Source organism: Urocitellus parryii, chromosome 15 (genome assembly GCF_045843805.1).
Source record: "Urocitellus parryii isolate mUroPar1 chromosome 15, mUroPar1.hap1, whole genome shotgun sequence".
Lineage (NCBI taxonomy): Eukaryota > Metazoa > Chordata > Mammalia > Rodentia > Sciuridae > Urocitellus > Urocitellus parryii.
In genome coordinates, this window is record NC_135545.1 from 15,987,959 (window position 1) to 16,007,400 (window position 19,442).

Below are 19,442 nucleotides of genomic sequence, written 5' to 3' on the forward strand. Positions count from 1 at the left end.
CTGTACCTGTAGATGTGCGATAACTGGAAAGCGACTGTGTGCGCCCGCGCGCACGATTGATGGCGCCTCTTTGTGGGAAGGAATAGGGAGGGAGCTTTGTGACGCTGTGGCTGTGACTGTGTCTGTGGGCATGGTAACGGCAGCATTGCGTGGGAGATGAACAGGAGACTATGACTATGTGATATAGATACGTAGCCATCCGTGGGAGCACATGACCGCTCGGCCCCTCGACAGTAAAGGAGCACTTTTCTGTGACGCCAAGTTTGAGTAGAAGCCCCAGTCCACTACTAATAGCCCTCCCACGGTGAGGGGCAGGCTAACTAAGCTCTAAACTTGCCGGTGCGCTGAGACTCAGGAAGGTTTGTACCTTGTTTCCTATTTCTGTCCTCCAAAAGAGGTGCCCAGGGGCTGGGGATGTGGCTCAAGTGGTAGCGCGCTCGCCTAGCAGGCGTGAGGCACTGGATTTGATTCTCAGCACCACATAAAAACAAAATAGATATTGTGTCCACCTAAAACTAAAAAATAAATATTAAAAAAGTGGTATCCAGAGGGGAAAGAAACAATGGTTTTTAACATCTGAAACTTGTGTGTTATGTTGTTTAATGTTTTCTTTTTGTTCCTGAGATGCTTCATTTATTCAGGACATTTTCTTTTTCTTTCTTAGAATTGTCTAAGACAGACCTATCAAATAAGCTGGAATCTACTCTCTGGAAATATCTTCCTTGTACTCCCGAATTTTCTCCTATTAATGTGGCATATGGTTCAGTATATCTATGCTATTTTCTTTTTACATATATACACAAACATGCACATGTATGTAAATATAGGTTCATATATGTATAATGTTTTCATCTGAATCAGTTACTTTTGTCACATATGTGGCCAATCCAATATCCATTCCCTCTTCTTTATTGCTAAAAAAGTCCTGGCCTTGTTTTAAGAAAAATAAACAAAAAACTCTGTGTTCTAACTTCTCCTGTAGTTGTAAGCAAAAGTTATTAGATTGAGTTTCTCAGATAATTCTTTAAAAATGCAGGGTGAGGGCAGGGCCAGACTCAGTAAGCAGGTATTCTTTTGACCTTTCTCCACTTTCCATTTGGAATGTGGATGTGGTGCCACATGTGAAGCATTGAAGCATTTATCTTAAAACCATGCATTTACCATGAAAGAATGAATAGGAAGTTTGCTATATTAAATTAAAATAGAAGATTTTAAGTTTCTGTTTTGTGAAAGCAATTTGGCAAAAAAAAAAAATTCTACCTATATATACATGAAATGTGTAGTAGAATTTTAATTTTCTTCATTGTAATTAAACTCAAATCGGTGTTTCCTTGTCTTTTTAGTTTCTTCCATGTTCAATTTACCACAATAGCTAGCCTGTGGTTTTGCTGTTGGTAAATATTTGATTGATGAAAGAATAATGATCATGTGATAAATGATAGTAGTATTATTTAGTTTGTTTTTGGTTGCACAGAAGAAACATGCACAGATTGCCTGATGTTTGCATTATTCTGAAATTACTGTCTCTATGTTAATTCTACCTTGGGTGTGGCATAGTAAGCATTATTCAAACTAGGTATGAATTCTTAATAATCTAGAAGACTTATTTATTTGGTACCAGGAACTGAACCCAGGGGCACTAAACCATTGAGCCACATCCCCAGACCTTTTTTTTTTTAATATTTATTCTTAAGTTTTTTTTTTAAGGTGGACACAATATCTTTATTTTACATTTATATGGTGCTGAGGATTGAACCCAGTGCCTAGCATGCAGGAAGCACTTACTATCACTGAGTTATTACTACCATTGAGCCACAACCCCAGCTCTTTTTGAGACAGGATCTTACTAAGTTGATGAGGCTGGCCTCAAACTTGCTATCCTCCTGCTTCAGCCTCCCAAGCTGCTGGGATTAGAGGTGTGAGCCATGTACCCAGGCACAGGACTTTTTTTACAAGGAATGAAAGATATTCACTGTTCCTCAGTGTACTTTTGTTTTCTTTTATGCTTCCTTTATTAAATTTCTAAGCTAAATGAATAAAATGTTGCTAATTTTTTTCTTTTTTTTTTTTTTTTTTTTTAAAAAGAGAGAGTGAGAGAGGAGAGAGTGAGAGAGGAGAGAGAGAGAGAGAGAGAGAGAGAGAGAATTTTTAATATTTATTTATTTATTTATTTTTTTTTTTAGTTCTCGGGGGACACAACATCTTTGTTGGTATGTGGTGCTGAGGATCGAACCCGGGCCGCACGCATGCCAGGCGAGCGCGCTACCGCTGAGCCACATCTCCAGCCCCGCTAATTTTTTTCTTAAGCACTCAAACTTGATTACTGGTTTTGGTTAATATGTATACCTTAAAATATTTAAAGTTCTCTTACAAATTTAGGAAGGCTTATTTTTTGAGTATTTTTTAAGACACATTGATGGACCATGATATTCATTTATTTTTATGAGTTGCTGAGAATCGAACCCAGTGCTTCACATATGCTAGGCAAGTGCTCTACCATTGAGCCACAGTCCCCCCAAGGTTAATTCTTTTGGATACTTAAAAAAAATTATTAGTTGTTGATGGACCTTTATTGTATTTATTTTCATCTGGTGCTGAGAATCAAACCCAGTGCCTCACACATGCTAGGCAAGCACTCTACCACTGAGCCACAACCCCAGCCCCTTTTGGATACTTTAAACATGGAAATATCAGAAAAGATCAGAAGAAGGTATAAAAAGTAGGGACAGGGCTGGGGTTGTGGCTCAGTAGTAGAACACTTGTCTAGCATGTGTGAGGTACTGCATTCAATCCTCAGCACCACATATACATAAATAAATTAAATAAAGGTATTGTATCCATCTACAACTAAAAATATTTTTTTTAAAGTAGGGACAGACTTTTAAAAAGGTAATTGTGGAAGGGATAATAAGGAAGAGATAATGATGATCTAGAAGAGTGAGTTGGTAGTAGAGATGGGAAGAAATAGATGGATTTTAGATACATTGAGAGTAAAACGGGAGAACTTGCTGAAGGACTAGATGTAAGAAAAGGGAGAATGAGGGCTGGGGTTGTAGGTCAATGGTAGAGGGCTCTCCTGGCATACATGACACACTGGATTTGAACGTCACATAGAAATATAATATTGTGGCTGGGGTTGTGGCTCAGTGGTAGAGTGCCTGCCTTGCACGCATGTAGCCCTGGGTTCAATAAATAAATAAAAATAAAGATATTGTGTCTAAAAATATTTTTAAAAAGAAATAATATTGTGTCCATCTAAAACTAAAAAATAAATATAAAAAAGAAATGGAGAATGAAAACTGACTCAGGTTTCTGAGTAATTAAGTTGATTTGAAGTGGTACAAAGGAGGAGCCAAAGAAACATGCAAATTGTATCTGCTGGGGTCACTTTACCTAGTAGAGGACTGTTGGCATGCCAGACACCTCTGGTTTCTCTCCTGAAGTAGGTAAAGTAATTCGTAACTATTATGTGGTCTTGAGTTTGAATCTTTCTAATGATTATCACACAAGCTATTCTTTAATGTTAAGACTCTTATTTTTATATAAAAAATTTAAAGGATAGAGGAGTAGGTAACAGAACACTGGTCATACTTTCTGGAGGTAAGAACTTGGTGCTGTAACTTGGATTCAAATCATCTAAGTGTTTGCAAATTTCTCAGATTGAAAATCAGAACAAGAATTCATTTCCCCAGTGTTATTTAGTCAAGAGCTTTTCCATCTGAATTTCCTTAGACATGGATTATGTCCTCACAGTCCATTATATTCTGAAATCTATGTTGAGAGTCTTTGTCACCTTTCCTCACTATATTGCTCCTCTATATTGGTCCACATTGAAATTCACTCTTTTCCAATAGGGATTCTTCACTTTTCTGACTTAATGAACGACTGTAGGAACATAGTGACTGTAGCAGAAAGTGCACAAGAGAAGAAATTACAGCTGGGCATGGTAGTTTATGCTTGTCTCTTTAGTTGCCTATGCTGATAAGATGAACTGGGTTCAAAGAAGCTGGCTGCAACATTAGACAAAGAAAATGGCAGAGAAATCATGCACCACACAGACATGAATTTCTCAGACTGAGGGTGGGACTGCTCTGAGTCCCTTCGCATATGCTAGGCAAGTGCTCTACCATGCTGGACAGTGCTAGAAAGAGGGAGCGTACATCCAGAATCTATTTTATAGGGGGGGACACACAAAGGAGCTTCAATGGAATGTTCTTCACCAAATAAGGCAGGGGATACGGTTTTAAAAGGTGGAGTTTTGCAGTCAGCAGATGGATATCTTGGAAAGTCACGCATCTTAGGTGCTGTGTGGGATCACAGCAGAGCAAGAGGAAAAGTGCACTGATGTCACACCGCCCAATCAGGGTACAACGCCAGACCTGCCCCCTTATATAGCTCCAATGCTCATAGTTCACACCCATAGTCGGTGGATAGCTTGCAACATGCCTGTAACCCTAGCAATTTGGGAGGCTAAGGCAGGAGAACTGCAAGATTGAGGCCAGCCTCAGCAACTTCGTGAGATTCTAAGCAACTTAGGAAGACCCTGTCTCAGAATTAAAAACAAAATAAGAAAAAGGCTGGGAATGTGGATCAGTGGTAAATGTACCCCTTGGATTCAATCTTCAGTGCCAAAAAAGAAAAAAATTAGAAATTATTATTTGTTTATTTTTTAATGGTACTGGAGAGTGCACCTGGGAGCTCTTAACCACTGAACCACATCCTCAGCCCTTAGTTGTTTTTTGAGATAGGGTCTCTTTAAGTTGCTTAAGGCCTCACTAAGTTGCTGAGGCTGGCCTTGAACTTGTGGTACTCCTGCCTCAGCTTCCCAAGCTGCTGGGATTACAGGCGTGGTGTACACCACACCTGGTCTGTACCGTACTTTCTGATTATTACAGCTTGATAGGGAATATTGAAATTGAATAGTCTTAAGTTCTCCAGCCTTTATCCTATTTTTCAAAATTATTTTGAGGGCTAGAGTTTTAAAGTGCATGCTTAGCAAGCACAAGGCCCAGGGGGTTTCATCCCTAGTATTCTGCCTGCAAATTGTATTTTGGTTATTCTGGGTCCTTTGCATTTCTATATAAAATTTAGAATCTGCACACCAATTTTCTACAGAAAACCCTGCTGAAAATTTCAGAGAGACTGTATTAAATTAGCATTATCAATTTAGAGAGTTGTCTTAGCCTTAATAATATTGAATCCTCCAATAATGAAAATGGAATATCTCCCCCATTCAGAACTTTTATTTCTCAGCAATGTTTTTAGAACTTTTATTGTACAAGTCTTGGTTTTGTTAAATGTGTTTCCAATTATTTTATTCTTTTGGATTATATTATAAATAAAATTATTTACTAAATTTCACTTTGGCTGGCTTATAGTAATGTATAGAAATACCAGTATCTGCCAGGCACAATAGTATATGCCTGTGATCCCAGCAACTCTGGAGACTGAGGCAGGAGAATTCCAGCCTTAGCAAATTAGTAAGACCCTAAGCAATTCAGTGAGACCCTGTCTCAAAATAAATAATAAAAAGGGTTAAAGGGGTGGGGTTGTAGCTCAGTGATAGAGTGCTTGCCTAGCATGTGTGAGGCACTGGGTTTGATTCTCAGCACCACATGAAAATAAATACAATAAAGGTCCATCAACAACTAAAAAAATGTTTAAAAAAAAAAAAAGATTAGGGTGTGAGCTCAGTGGTGGAGCACACCTAGGTTCAATCCCTACTACCAAAAAAAAAAAAAGGAAAAAAAAAGAATACTGTTATTTTTGCATGTTTATCTTCTTTAATAAAATACCTTTTTTGTGGATTTTAAACATACACCATAACGTCATCTTCAAATAAAGGTAATTGTATTTCTTCCTTTCAAATATGAATGCACCAATTTTTTAAAAAACTTATTGCACTAAAATATTTCAGTAAATTTTTTTATGAATGAATGTCCATTCTTTTCTCCACTTTTGAACAGTGGAGAAAAAAATGGACATACGTTTTGTGATGTGTCATTTGAAGGAAAATTCAGTTTTCACCATTAGTTGCTGGATTTCTTTTATTTTGGTGTTTATGATATCTTTAAAATGTTATGTTGCCTTCATTTAGGTAGGCTAAAGTAAATTTCAAAGGGTTGCCTTCCTTGTATATTTTGTTTTTTGTTTTGCCCAGGGCTGAGAACTGAACTCAGGGCCTTGTATAAGCTAGGCAACACAGTGTAGTAGTTTGATGACACTGTCAAGCAGCATTTATGGCTGCAAATTTTCTACCTTTTCTTGACTCTCCTTCAGCTTTCCTGACATTTGGGATATGGTTAATTCTGTGAACAAAGTCTTGGGATTAAGATACCTTCCATTTTTTTTTTTTTTAAACAGGCGCCTTATAGAGACTGCTTAATCAACTCCCATGATTGGAAAGGTTAATTATGTCTAACAAATCCTTTAATATGTAGATATGTGTTTATCTCCTATTGGCTCTACTTCTCTGGTTTGACTGCCATAATACCCTTTACCATGATGAAGAATGTTTGGGAGGGTACCAGGGGTTGAACTCGGGGGTACTCGACCACTGAGCCACATCCCCAGCCCTATTTTGTATTTTATTTAGAGACAGGGTCTCACTGAGTTGCTTAGTGCCTCACTGGGGTGCTTTTGAACTTGTGATACTCCTGTCTTAGCCGTCTGTAATCTCAGCAGCTTTGGAGACTGTGCCACTGTACCTGGCCTAAAGAATTCTTTTTTTTTTCCTACTTGTATCCCTAGTGTTTTGGAAGTTTTAAGTTGAGAAATATATTAGACCATGTCAAATATATTTTTGTGTCCACTGAGATCATCTTTTTAAACTTTTTATATGTTGAGAGCTTATACCAATCAATATGTTTTGGAGTTTGTCAAGTGCTCTTTTGGGTTGGTAAAGGTTTGGGGTCTATTCATCAGAGTCTGTATATTTCTTTGATATTTTTTAAAACATTTTTTATTTTTTGGAAGTAGTTGGAAATAATACCTTTTATTTTATTTTTTTAACTTTTTTTTTTATTGATTGTTCCAAACATTACAGAGCTCTTGATAAATCATCTTTCATACATTTGACTCTATTGGGTTTTGAACTCCCATTTCTACCCCAAATACAGATAGCAGAATCACATCTGTTACATACTCACATTTTTACATAATGGCATATTAGTGACTGTCTTAATCTGCTACCTTTCCTAACCCCTACTATCCCCCCTCCCCTCCCCTCCCACCTTCCCTCTCTGCCTCCTCAGCTGTTGTTCAATTCTCTCCCTTTTTTTCCCCCCTCCCCCTTGCCCATCATAACCTCTTATACTTTTGTGTATCATTGAAGGTCTCCTACCATTTGCAAATCCTTTCCCTTCTCTTTCCCTTTCTCTCCCCCCATTCGTCTTTGTTTACAGTTAGTCTTTTCCTCATGCTCTTCCTTCCTGTTTTGTTCTTAGTTGCTCTCTTTATATCAAAGGAGACATTTGGCATTTGTTTTTTAGGGCTTGGCTAGCTTCACTTAGCATAATCTGCTCTAATGCCATCCATTTCCCTGCAAATTCTATGATTTTGTCATTTCTTATTGCTGCATAATACTCCGTTGTATATAGATGCCACATTTTTTTTATCCATTCATCTATTGAAGGGCATCTAGGTTGGTTCCACAGTCTAGCTATTGTGAATTGTGCCGCTATAATCATTGATGTGGCCGTATCCCTATAGTGCGCTCTTTTAAGGTCCTCAGGGAATAGTCCGAGAAGGGCTATAGCTGGGTCAAATGGTGGATCCATTCCCAGCTTTCCCAGGAATCTCCATACTGCTTTCCAAATTGGCCTCACCAATTTGCAGTCCCACCAGCAGTGTACAAGTGTACCCTTTTCCCCACATCCTCGCCAACACTTATTGTTATTTGACTTCATAATGGCTGCCAATCTTACTGGAGTGAGATGGTATCTTAGGGTGGTTTTGATTTGCATTTCTCTGATTGCTAATAATGGTGAGCATTTTTTCATGTACTTGTTGATTGATTGTATGTCCTCCTCTGAGAAATGTCTGTTCAGGTCCTTGGCCCATTTGTTGATTGGATTATTTGTTATCTTATTATTTAATTTTTTGAGTTCTTTGTACATTCTGGAAATTAGGGCTCTATCTGATGTGTGTGGGGGTAAAAATTTGTTCCCAGGATGTAGGCTCTCTATTTACCTTTTTTATTGTTTCTCTTGCTGAGAAAAAACTTTTTAGTTTAAGTAAGTCCCATTTGTTTATTCTTGTTGTTAACTCTTGGGCTATGGGAGTCCTATTAAGGAATTTGGAGCCCGACCCCACAATATGTAGATCGTAGCCAACTTTTTCTTCTATCAGACGCAATGTCTCTGGTTTGATATCTAGCTCCTTGATCCATTTTGAGTTAACTTTTGTGGCTGGTGAGAGAAAGGGATTCAATTTCATTTTGTTGCATATGGATTTCCAATTTTCCCAGCACCATTTGTTGAAGATGCTATCCTTCCTCCATTGCATGTTTTTAGCCCCTTTATCAAATATAAGATAGTTGTAACTTTGTGGATTAGTCTCTGTATCCTCTATTCTGTACCATTGGTCTACCCGCCTGTTTTGGTACCAGTACCATGCTGTTTTTGTTACTATTGCTTTGTAATACAGTTTGAACTCTGGTATCGCTATACCTCCAGATTCACACTTCCTGCTTAGAATTGCTTTTGCTATTCTGGGTCTTTTGTTTTTCCATATGAATTTCATGATTGCTTTATCTATTTCTTCAAGAAATGCTGTTGGGATTTTGATTGGCATCGCATTAAACCTGTAGAGAACTTTTGGTAATATCGCCATTTTGATGATGTTAGTTCTGCCTATCCATGAACAGGGTACATTTTTCCATCTTCTGAGATCTTCTTCTATTTCTCTCTTTAGGGTTCTGTAGTTTTCATTGTATAAATCTTTCACCTCTTTTGTTAGGTTGATTCCCAAGTATCTTATTTTCTTTGGGGATATTGTGAATGGAGTGGTTTTCCTTATTTCCATTTCAGAGGTTTTGTTGCTGATATACAGGAATGCCTTTGATTTATGCGTGTTGATTTTATATCCTGCCACTTTGCTGAATTCATTTATTAACTCTAGCAGCTTCTTTGTAGACCCTTTTGGGTCTGTTAAGTATATTATCATGTCATCTGCAAATAGCGATAATTTAACTTCTTCTTTTCCTATTTTTATGCCTTTAATTTCTTTTGTCTGTCTAATTGCTCTGGCTAGTACTTCGAGAACTAAATTGAATAGAAGTGGTGATAGAGGGCACCCCTGTCTTGTTCCAGATTTTAGGGGGAATGCCTTCAATTTTTCTCCATTTAGGATGATGCTAGCCTGAGGTTTAGCATATATAGCTTTTACAATGTTGAGGTAAGTTCCTGTTATCCCTAGTTTTTCTAGTGTTTTGAACATAAAGGGATGCTGTACTTTGTCAAATGCTTTTTCTGCATCTATCGAGATGATCATATGGTTCTTGTCTTTAAGTCTATTGATGTGGTGAATAGCATTTATTGATTTCCGTATATTGAACCATCCTTGCATCCCAGGGATGAATCCTACTTGGTCATGGTGCACAAGTTTTCTGATATGTTTTTGTATTCGATTCACCAGAATTTTATTGAGAATTTTTGCATCCAAGTTCATTAGAGATATTGGTCTGTAGTTTTCTTTCCTTGAAGTATCTTTGTCTGGTTTTGGGATCAGAGTGATGTTGGCCTCATAGAATGAATTTGGAAGAGCTCCTTCTTTTTCTATTTCTTGAAATAGCTTGAAAAGAATTGGTATTAATTCTTCTTTGAAGGTTTTGTAGAACTCCGCTGTATACCCATCCGGTCCAGGGCTTTTCTTGGTTGGTAGTCTTTTGATGGCTTCTTCAATTTCTTCCTTTGATATTGGTCTGTTTAAATTTTGTGTGTCTTCCTGTCTCAATCTGGGCAAATCATATGCCTTAAGAAATTTATCAATATCTTCACTATCTTCTATTTTATTGGAATATAGGGTTTCAAAATACTTTCTAATTATCTTCTGTATTTCTGTAGTGTCTGTTGTGATATTGCCTTTTTCATCCCGTATGTTAGTAATTTGAGTTCTCTCTCTTCTTCTTTTCGTTAGTATGGCTAAGGGCTTGTCTATCTTATTTATTTTTTCAAAGAACCAACTTTTAGTTTTATCTATTTTTTCAATGGTTGTTTTTGTTTCAATTTCGTTGATTTCTGCTCTAATTTTAATTATTTCTTGTCTTCTACTACATTTGCTGTTGTTTTGCTCTTCCTTTTCTAGATTTTTGAGGCATAGTGTGAGTTCATTTATTTGTTGGTTTTTTCTTTTTTTGAGAAAAGAACTCCAAGAAATGAATTTCCCTCTTAAAACTGCTTTCATTGTGTCCCATAGATTCCGGTATGTTGTGTCTGTATTATCATTTGACTCTAAGAATTTTTTCATCTCCTCCTTTATGTCTTCTGTAACCCATTGATCATTCAATAACATATTGTTCATTTTCCATGTGGTGTAAGGTTTTTCCTTCCTTCTTTTATCATTGATTTCCAATTTCATTCCATTATGGTCAGATATGGTGCATGGTATAATCTCCACACCTTTATATTTACTAAGAGTTGCCTTATGGCATAATATATGGTCTATCTTTGAGTAGGATCCATGTGCTGCTGAGAAGAACGTGTATCCACTTGATGATGGTTGATATATTCTATATATGTCGGTTAAGTCTAGGTTGTTGATTGTGCTGTTGAGTTCTATAGTTTCTTTATTCAATTTTTGTCTAGAGGATCTGTCTAATGGCAAGAGCGGTGTGTTGAAATCACCCATAATTATTGTGTTGTGGTCTATTTGACTCTTGAACTTGAGGAGGGTTTGTTTTATGAACGTTGCAGCTCCATTGTTTGGTGCATACACATTGATAATTGTTATGTCTTGTTGGTGGATGGTTCCTTTTAACAGTATATAGTGCCCTTCTTTATCTTTCTTGATTAACTTAGGTTTGAAGTTGATTTTATTCGATAAAAATATGGAACACTTCACGAATTTGCGTGTCATCCTTGCGCAGGGGCCATGCTAATATTCTCTGTATCGTTCCAATTTTAGTATATGTGCTGCCAAAGCGGGCACAATACCTTTTATTTTATGTATTTATTTTTATGTGGTGCTGAGGATCAAACCCAGGGCCTCACACATGCTAGACGAGTACTCTACTGCTAAGCCACAATCTCAGCCCCTCTTTGATATTTTTTAATCTGCCTTTAGTACCAGCATACACTGATTCTCATAAAATGAATTTGGAAGTGTTTCCCCCTCTTCCTTTGGTTTCTGAAATAAATTATTAAGTATTGGTATTATTGTTTCTTTAAATAGTTCTTACATTTTATCTGGTTTTGAGTATCTGGTTGTGAGTATTCTTCTGGGAAAATTTTAAGTGAATAATTATTAAATCCTTTACTTATTATAATTCTACTTTTAATTTTTTTAAGAAGCACCCAAGATCCCAAAAAAACAAACACCAAATGTAATGCTAACTCACAATAAGTGGAGGGGGGGCACTACAGCTGAATAGTGTTACCTTAGATTAGGTAGAAGAAAGTGAAGGGAGGGGAAGGGAGGGGAGAGAATGTGGGGATAAGAAAGATGATAGAATGAAACAGACATTATTATTATTATTATTATTATTATTATTATTACTTTGTGTATATGTGTGACTGCATAACCAATATGATTCTACAACATGTACACTCAGAAAAATGATAAATTATATCAAAGTGCATAAACACATTCTACTATTGTGTATAACCAATTAATGCAAAAAAATTTGAAAAAAAAGAAGTACCCAAGAGATAATTTTGTGTAAAGGCTCATTGCAGGAATTTTCCACATCACATATTAAGGAAGAGGGAAACTATGACCCATGTACATGGATAAAAACTAAAGGCTTTGGGCTGGGGATGTGGCTCAAGCAGTAGCGTGCTCCCCTGGCATGCATGTGGCCCAGGTTCAATCCTCAGCACCACATACAAAGAAAGATGTTGTGTCCGCTGAAAACTAAAAAAATAAATATTAAAATTTTCTCTCTCTCTCTCAAAAAAAAAAAAATTAAAAGCTCAGGGTTAATCATAAGTCATGGGTCTTTTAGGTCCTTCTGGATGTCCTACAGGGTATCTGTACTTTTCTTGAGTTGAGCTTTCTCATTATTCTTCAGCTCTGATTGATAATGCTGGCTAATCCCCCAGGATTGAGAATACATGGAAAACTCAAGATTTCACTCTCAATGCCATACAGCTCCTTTGTCACTGCTGACTTTGGATGAATCCTGGATAGGTTTTTGAATAGGGATTCAATGAGAACTACATTTATTAATCCTGTAGTCCAGTTGATCAATCCTTTTAGCTCGATGAATTCACAGGCACTGCCAACCAACCATCTTATGTACTTACTTCCAGTTTTTACTATAGTTATCCATTGCTACATTCAGATCCTGGAGAGGAACACTTGCCATATTTACTCCACTCCAGCCACACTCGAAGCACACTCGATTTGCCATGTTCTTCCAAAATCCATCCATGGCAGCTGTTGGAATTAATGCCAAATCTTTCAGTCAAAAGATAGTGAAATCTAACAAAATTCAGTTTGCACCCGCATTCAATCAAGAGTGTTGGGTAGGGCTGGAGATGTGGCTCAGCGGTAGCGCGCTCGCCTGGCATGCGTGCGGCCCGGGTTCGATCCTCAGCACCACATACCAACAAAGATGTTGTGTCCGCCGAGAACTAAAAAAAAAAAAAAATAAATATTAAAAATTCTCTCTCTCTCTCTCTCTCTCTCTCTCCTCTCTCACTCTCTCTTAAAAAAAAAAAAAAAAGAGTGTTGGGTAACAGTTTCCAGGTAACACAGTATGCTTACTGGGTTAGAAACAATTATGATGTAATGTCAGGACTGTATTTGACAATCTGAGGAGTAATGAATTTGAAAATATTAACATTTCTCTGCACAAGATTGGGACAACTCTCCTCTTCTTGCAATACCAGAAATTTAGAATCTGCAGTCATGAAATCATCTTTATCAACCAATTTTTTTTCTTTTCTTTTTTTATGGTGATGGGGATTGAACCCAGGGATGCTTTACCACTGAGCTACTTAGTCCTTTTTATTTTGATAAACAGTCTTGTGAAGTTGCTAAGGCTGGCCTTGAACTTGCAATCCTCCTGCCTCAGCCTCCCCTATCTGCCAAATTTTTATGTCTGAAGAAACATGTTCCCATGCTTATTTTCACCATTTTCCTATTGAGCTTACCTTCCAAAACATCCTCAAGGGCAAATTCAATGGTAGAATTTTCCAGAATGTTGACAGCACACAAAATAGTAGCTTGTCTAATACTCACTAATCTGATCTTACTGTTTTAAATCTTTGCCTCTTCTGCAAAGGGATATGATGAATTTTTCTGTAAAGGCTGCCATTTAAACATTTAATGTAATTGACATGATTGATTCATATTTGTCATTTTGCTGTTTTTTTGCATATTTCTTTTGTTCCTTTGTTCAAACTTTTGTACTTTCCCTACTCTCTGTGTACTGGGGATTGACCCCAGTACCCAGAGGGTAGGCAAGTGCTCTACTACTGAGCTTCATCTCCAGTCTTTACTGCAGTATTACAAGATTTTGATTATACTACCTCTATATTAATCATGAAGTGTACATCCTCCTTTTTTTTTTCAGTGTTGGAGACTGAATCCAGGGTCTCACACACAGTAGGCAAATGCTCCTACTGCCAAGCTACATCCCCAGCCTACTTAGTTATTCAAGATCTCTTAATATTCTACATGATATGTAGGATGGGCTTTTATGTTTCTACAAAGAATAAACAGAAACAGCCATTGCTGTTTTAATAGAGATGGAATAAAGTCTATAGATTGCCTTGGATAGTGAAATTTCATTTCACTTACTTTTGAACAGTGAAGTTTTCCAATTCATGAATAGGATATGTTTCCATTTATTTATGTCTTAAATTTCTTTCAGCAATATTTTGATGTTTTCCTTGTACAAATCTCACTTCTTCAGTGTATTTATTTATTTTTCGTACTGGGGATTGATCCCAGGGGTACTTTACTATCGAGCTACATCCCCACCCCCATCTCCTTTTTTAAATTTTAGGTCAGGGTCTTACGAAGTTGCTTATGGCCTTGAACTTATTCCCCCTGCCTCAGCTTTCCAAGCTGCTGGGATTAGTCTTCCCAGCTCTTTGGCTATTTTAATCCCTCAATATTTTATTTTTCAATTATTATTGTAATCAGAATTGCTTTTGTAATTTTCCTTTTCAGATTTCTGTCTTTGATTTGAAAGTATAAGCCTTTTGTAAATATTTACATTACTGAAAAGGAAGGACTTCTCTCTGCTGTTTTCTATATTATAATGTCTTTTGTGGGGCTGGGGTTGTACTCAGTGATAGAGCACTTGCCCAGCACATGTGAGGCACTGGGTTTGATCCCCAGCACCACATAAAACTAAATAAACAAAATAAAGGGATTGTATCCATCTACAACTAAAAAGTGAATAAATGCCTTTTTTGGTCCTTCATTCCCTGTATTACTGTCTTCTTTTAGACATAATTTTTTTGGTAGTGAAATATTTGAATTTATTTTCTACTTCCTTTTGTGCATAACTTGTTTTCTCTGTGATTATGATGGAGATTACATTAAACATCATAACAAGGTAATACTCTAATTTGAATTTATACCAGCTTAATTTTCATACAAAAAATTGCTGCTTACAAGACCATCCCCACCTCACTCCTTTCCCTTATCACAAAATTACAGCTTTATATACTCTGTGCCCAAAAACCTACACTAATATTTGCTTGAAGGCATTAGTATATTAAACAATGTATAAAACAAAACACGAAGTTACAAACTGTGTATAATAATAATAATAATAAAATAATAATAATAATAGCTATCAGACTAACAACTGTGATTTTCAAATATATTAGAGTTCTGGAAATAACCCAGTGTACCAGAACCGGCCACCCAAAACAAAAGGTGCTATGACTGAAGAACCAGGTGGGCAAATCCAGGATTATACAAAATGCAACTTATTAGGGACTCAGGCAGAAGCAAGAAACCCCAGGACAGGAGGAAGGGGCTTATATGCTAACCTAGCCAACCAGAATACACCTGGGCTTTCTCGGAAACTATTAACACAGCAAGTGTCAGAGACAGTCCAGGCATTAATTCCTGGTACAATATATGGTCTTATTATCTTATTTATCCTACAGGTTTTGGAATGTATGCCAGGAGCACCCGATAGGCAAGACAGTGGCTATCACCAAGATGGCTGTAGTCATGTCAAATTGGATCCTGACAATTAGCATCATAAATCATGTTATTGTCCATGATTACAATAATACTAGCTTTTATAATTACCCAGGTATTTACCTTTATTGAAATCTTTATCTCTTCCTATGGTTTCAAGTTACTGTGTTGTAATATTTCATTTCTCTTTGCTGGGCTCCATTGAACATTTCTTGCAAGCCAGGTCTAATAGTAATGACTTTTATCTTCCTAGATAAAGAAAAAAATTTAACCCTCAATTTTGAAAAACAGTTTTGCCTGCATATAAAGATACATTATGGCAGCGAGCATGTGGCAGAAGAACTCTGTTCTCTTCATAGCAGCTGGGAAGGAAAGAGTGAAAGGGGTTAGGGTACCAATATCTCCTCTAAGGGCATACCCCTAGTGACATAACTTCCTTCCACTAGGCCCCACTTCATAAAAGTTGCATCATCTCCCCAAAGTGCTACAGGACAGTGACCAAACTTTCAACACATGTCCTTTGAGAGACAATTAAGATCTAAAATGTAGCACTGGATCATTGACTATTGGCCACCATTGATTTATCTTGAGAAATCTGATAATCTTGTGGAGGATGGATCCCTTATATGTAACAAGTCACCTCTCTTGCTGCTAACAGGATTCTATTTTTTACTTTGAAAATTTGATTATAATGCATTGTAATGTGGGTCTCTGAGTTCATCTTACTTGAATTTCACTGAGCTTTTTGAATGTTTATATTCACATATTCCATCATATTTGGGATGTAGCTTAGTGATAAAATGTTCCTTGGTTCAATTCCCAGTTTTTTTTTAAAAAAAAAGAAAAGCAGTTTTAAGAAAACTCCACACACTAACAAAGCACAGAGAAACAACTCAGAAATATATCAGAAAAATTTAACAGACTGAAATAACTAAAGAAACCCCAGAACTACTGAAGTTGAAAAACACAGTAGCAAAAATGAATTACATATTAGCACCAACATCAAAACAATGAAGCACAAGAAAGTCAAAGAACTTGAAGATGGGCCTACTTGAAAACACAAGAGAATAAAAAAGAGAATGAGAAGGAGTGAAGAATACTTACAGGATCTGTGGGACATGATCAAAAAATAAATCTATATAGATGTCATTGGTATCAAAGAGAGGCTTGAGAATGACAAAGTGGTAGAATGTTTATTTTAAAGATTAACAGAAAACTTTCCAAACCCGCAGAAAGATACAAATATCAAATATCTAGTATAGGAAGGCCAAAGTTCACCAATCAGATTCAACCCAATAAGACTATCCCAAAATAACAAAAAAAAATTGATACATTAAAAACAAAAAATCGGGAATAAAAACCTACTGACAGAGAAAACCACTTAACCATAAAGGAGGACAAAGAAAGAAACAAAAAGATCTACAAAATGACTAGTAAACAGGGAGTAATATAATAGTATCAAATATTATCAATAATTATTTTGAATGAAAATCAATCCACCATTAGTCTTAGAACTTTTCCAGACTCTCTGCCCATTACCTATTTCCAAAGCCTAGCTTCTGCATTTTTAGGCACTTGTAACAGCAATACCCTAGTTTTGATTACCAAAACCTTTGTTAGTCTGTTTGAGATGCCATAGCAAAGTCTTATACACTATACGACTTAAATAACAGATAAGTATTTTCTTACAGTTCTGGAGGTTGTGAAGTCCACAATCAAGGTGCTAGTAGATTCAGTTCCTGGTGAGGGCTTTCTTCTTGGCTTGTAGATGCCCGTCTTCTTTTGTTCTCATGTGGCCTTTCCTTGGCGTGTGAGCATGCAAAGTGAGATGTCCCTTAGAAGGTCACTATCTTCACGCAGAAGATCACCATACATTTTAGATCAAGATCAATTATTTATGTCTTTATTCAACCTTGGTTACATTCTAAAAGGCCTATCTCCAAATACAGCCACACTGCAGGTTAGGGCAGGAATGTGGCGAAGCAATCACAACCACAGACTCTCTATGCATCCCTTACATACATACTAGTTTAATGCTATTCACCAGTAAACAGAAGTGGGATTACTTTCTTAGGAATAGATAAAATGGAAAGTATCATCGTGAATTTGAACAAACACAAAGTTTAAATGTAGAATAAGGAAAATTCAGAAAGGATAAAGGGACAAATGAAAATGGAAACAAATGGTGAAGTTTCATATTTTTGAGCACCAAACTATAGTAAAAACAAGGACAATAATGAACACAAACAGCATCAGCTTTATTGGCTTTTAGGGTTCATATAAAATTCAAAGAAAAATGTTAATATATTATAAAATGTGGCTATAATTAAAAAAATAAGGGAAACACAACAAGGATACATTTCACTCATTCATTTGTCATTTATTCAAGAGGGACTTCAAAAAATAAATGCCAAGAAATTTAATGGCTATTTTGTTTCTACCATCAATTTTATGTCTATATACAGTTTATATAGCTCATTGCTTTCATTTCCTTAAGTTGGAAAGGAAAAACACATACACAAAGGAATACATGACAAGTAGTCCTAGAGTACTATGCCTAAGAAAATTAAGCAGCCTGGATATTAACTCAGAATGACCACAAAGAATAAAATCCAAGAGTAAATCAGTAGTGGTGGTCACACAGTAATTCAATAAATAGTGTTCACTCTTTTCAAAGATACAAAGTAGAAAATTACCCTAATACCAAAGTACATCACAGACTCATTTTCTTACTGTGTAGGACATAAACTAGCCACCAACTACATGTACAAAAACATGTATAAAATACTCATAAAGAAATACTTACAGAAAACATAGCTTAACATATCCAATGAGAAAGTTATTACTACTGGTGATCATATGAAACTTTGAAAAGTACCCAAGGTCTGAGAAACATGTCAATTTAAAATCTAATGAATAATGGTGACATAAAGTTATCTAAACATAATGGTTAAATTTTCTTCTAAAAAAATCTAAAAACCAGTGACTCATGATCTCATTTGATTGCATAACTTTGTCAATTGTCAAACAGACAATTTGGGTCATGTAAGATTACTAAAATAGGGCTGGAATTCTACTTATAGCTCAGTGGTAGTGTACTTGCCCAGCATGTGTGAGGCACTGGGTTTGAACCTCAGTACTAAATAAAAAGTAAGTAAATAAAATAAAGGTATTGTGTCTCTTTACAACTAAAGATATTTTTTAAGAAAGACACTAAAAAAAGAAAGGTATACTATTTAACTCATTTGTTTATTTGTTGGAGCTGGAATTTGAATCCAGGGCCTCAGCATGCTAAGTATGAGCTCTACCTCTGATCTACTCCCCTAGCCCCAAAGAGAGTTGAACTCCGGTAATTCTGAGAGGAAATAAAAAGAAAGGATCTACACAAAAACAATTGAAACCATGGTAATATATACTTGTAAACCTTAATTTAAGTTCAGTGATCAGATTATAGACACTCCAATAGTTAAGGGTGCTAAACAAGTTTAAAAGACTAGTTTAGACCTAGGCATGGTGGCACACACCTGTAATCTCAGCGACTCGAGAGACTGAGGCAGGAGGATGGAGAGTTCAAAGCCAGCCTCCACAAAAGCAAGGTGCTAAGCAACTCAGTTGAGACCATGTCTCCAAATAAAATACAAAATAGGGCTGGGGATATGGTCAAATGCCTAAGTTCAATTCCCAGTACTCACCCCCCCCAAAAGAAAAAAAGGCTGGTTTAGTAATTTTCATCAAATATATCAAGATGTTCCTTTCACTTTAATCCTGGCTGGTACCACCTAGAGATAAAAGGCTCATTAATAGAATTGTTTTATGATAGATATTTAAAGGAATCTGTTGTGTCAAAACAAAATAGAAATTTAAAAATAAATCAAACAACTGATGAAAATGGAGAGGTGGTTATACATCTATAAATAAAAAGCAATAGAAACCAAAAGAAAATTTAACAAGGCAGGGTCATAAGACTTTAAAACTATGTTTTATTTAACTGGGAGCTCTAACTGTGTAGATGAAGAAAAATATATCAGATAGAGAAGCAAAGAATTATAATACAAAAAGGATATTTTATTAATATTACAAATGATAAAATTGACAAAACAATGAAAACATAA

General features: G+C 36.3%; 1 non-coding gene and 1 pseudogene across 1 annotated transcript; both read right to left on the reverse strand.

The window, feature by feature from the left end:
• Window positions 1–11,041: 11,041 nt before the first annotated feature.
• Window positions 11,042–11,148, reverse strand: LOC113176882 (U6 spliceosomal RNA). The gene has a single exon (XR_003300096.2). It is a non-coding gene; the product is annotated as a U6 spliceosomal RNA (small nuclear RNA).
• A 1,000-nt stretch (window positions 11,149–12,148) lies between these two features.
• On the reverse strand, window positions 12,149–13,073 carry LOC144250300 (L-lactate dehydrogenase B chain-like; annotated as a pseudogene).
• Window positions 13,074–19,442: the final 6,369 nt, after the last annotated feature.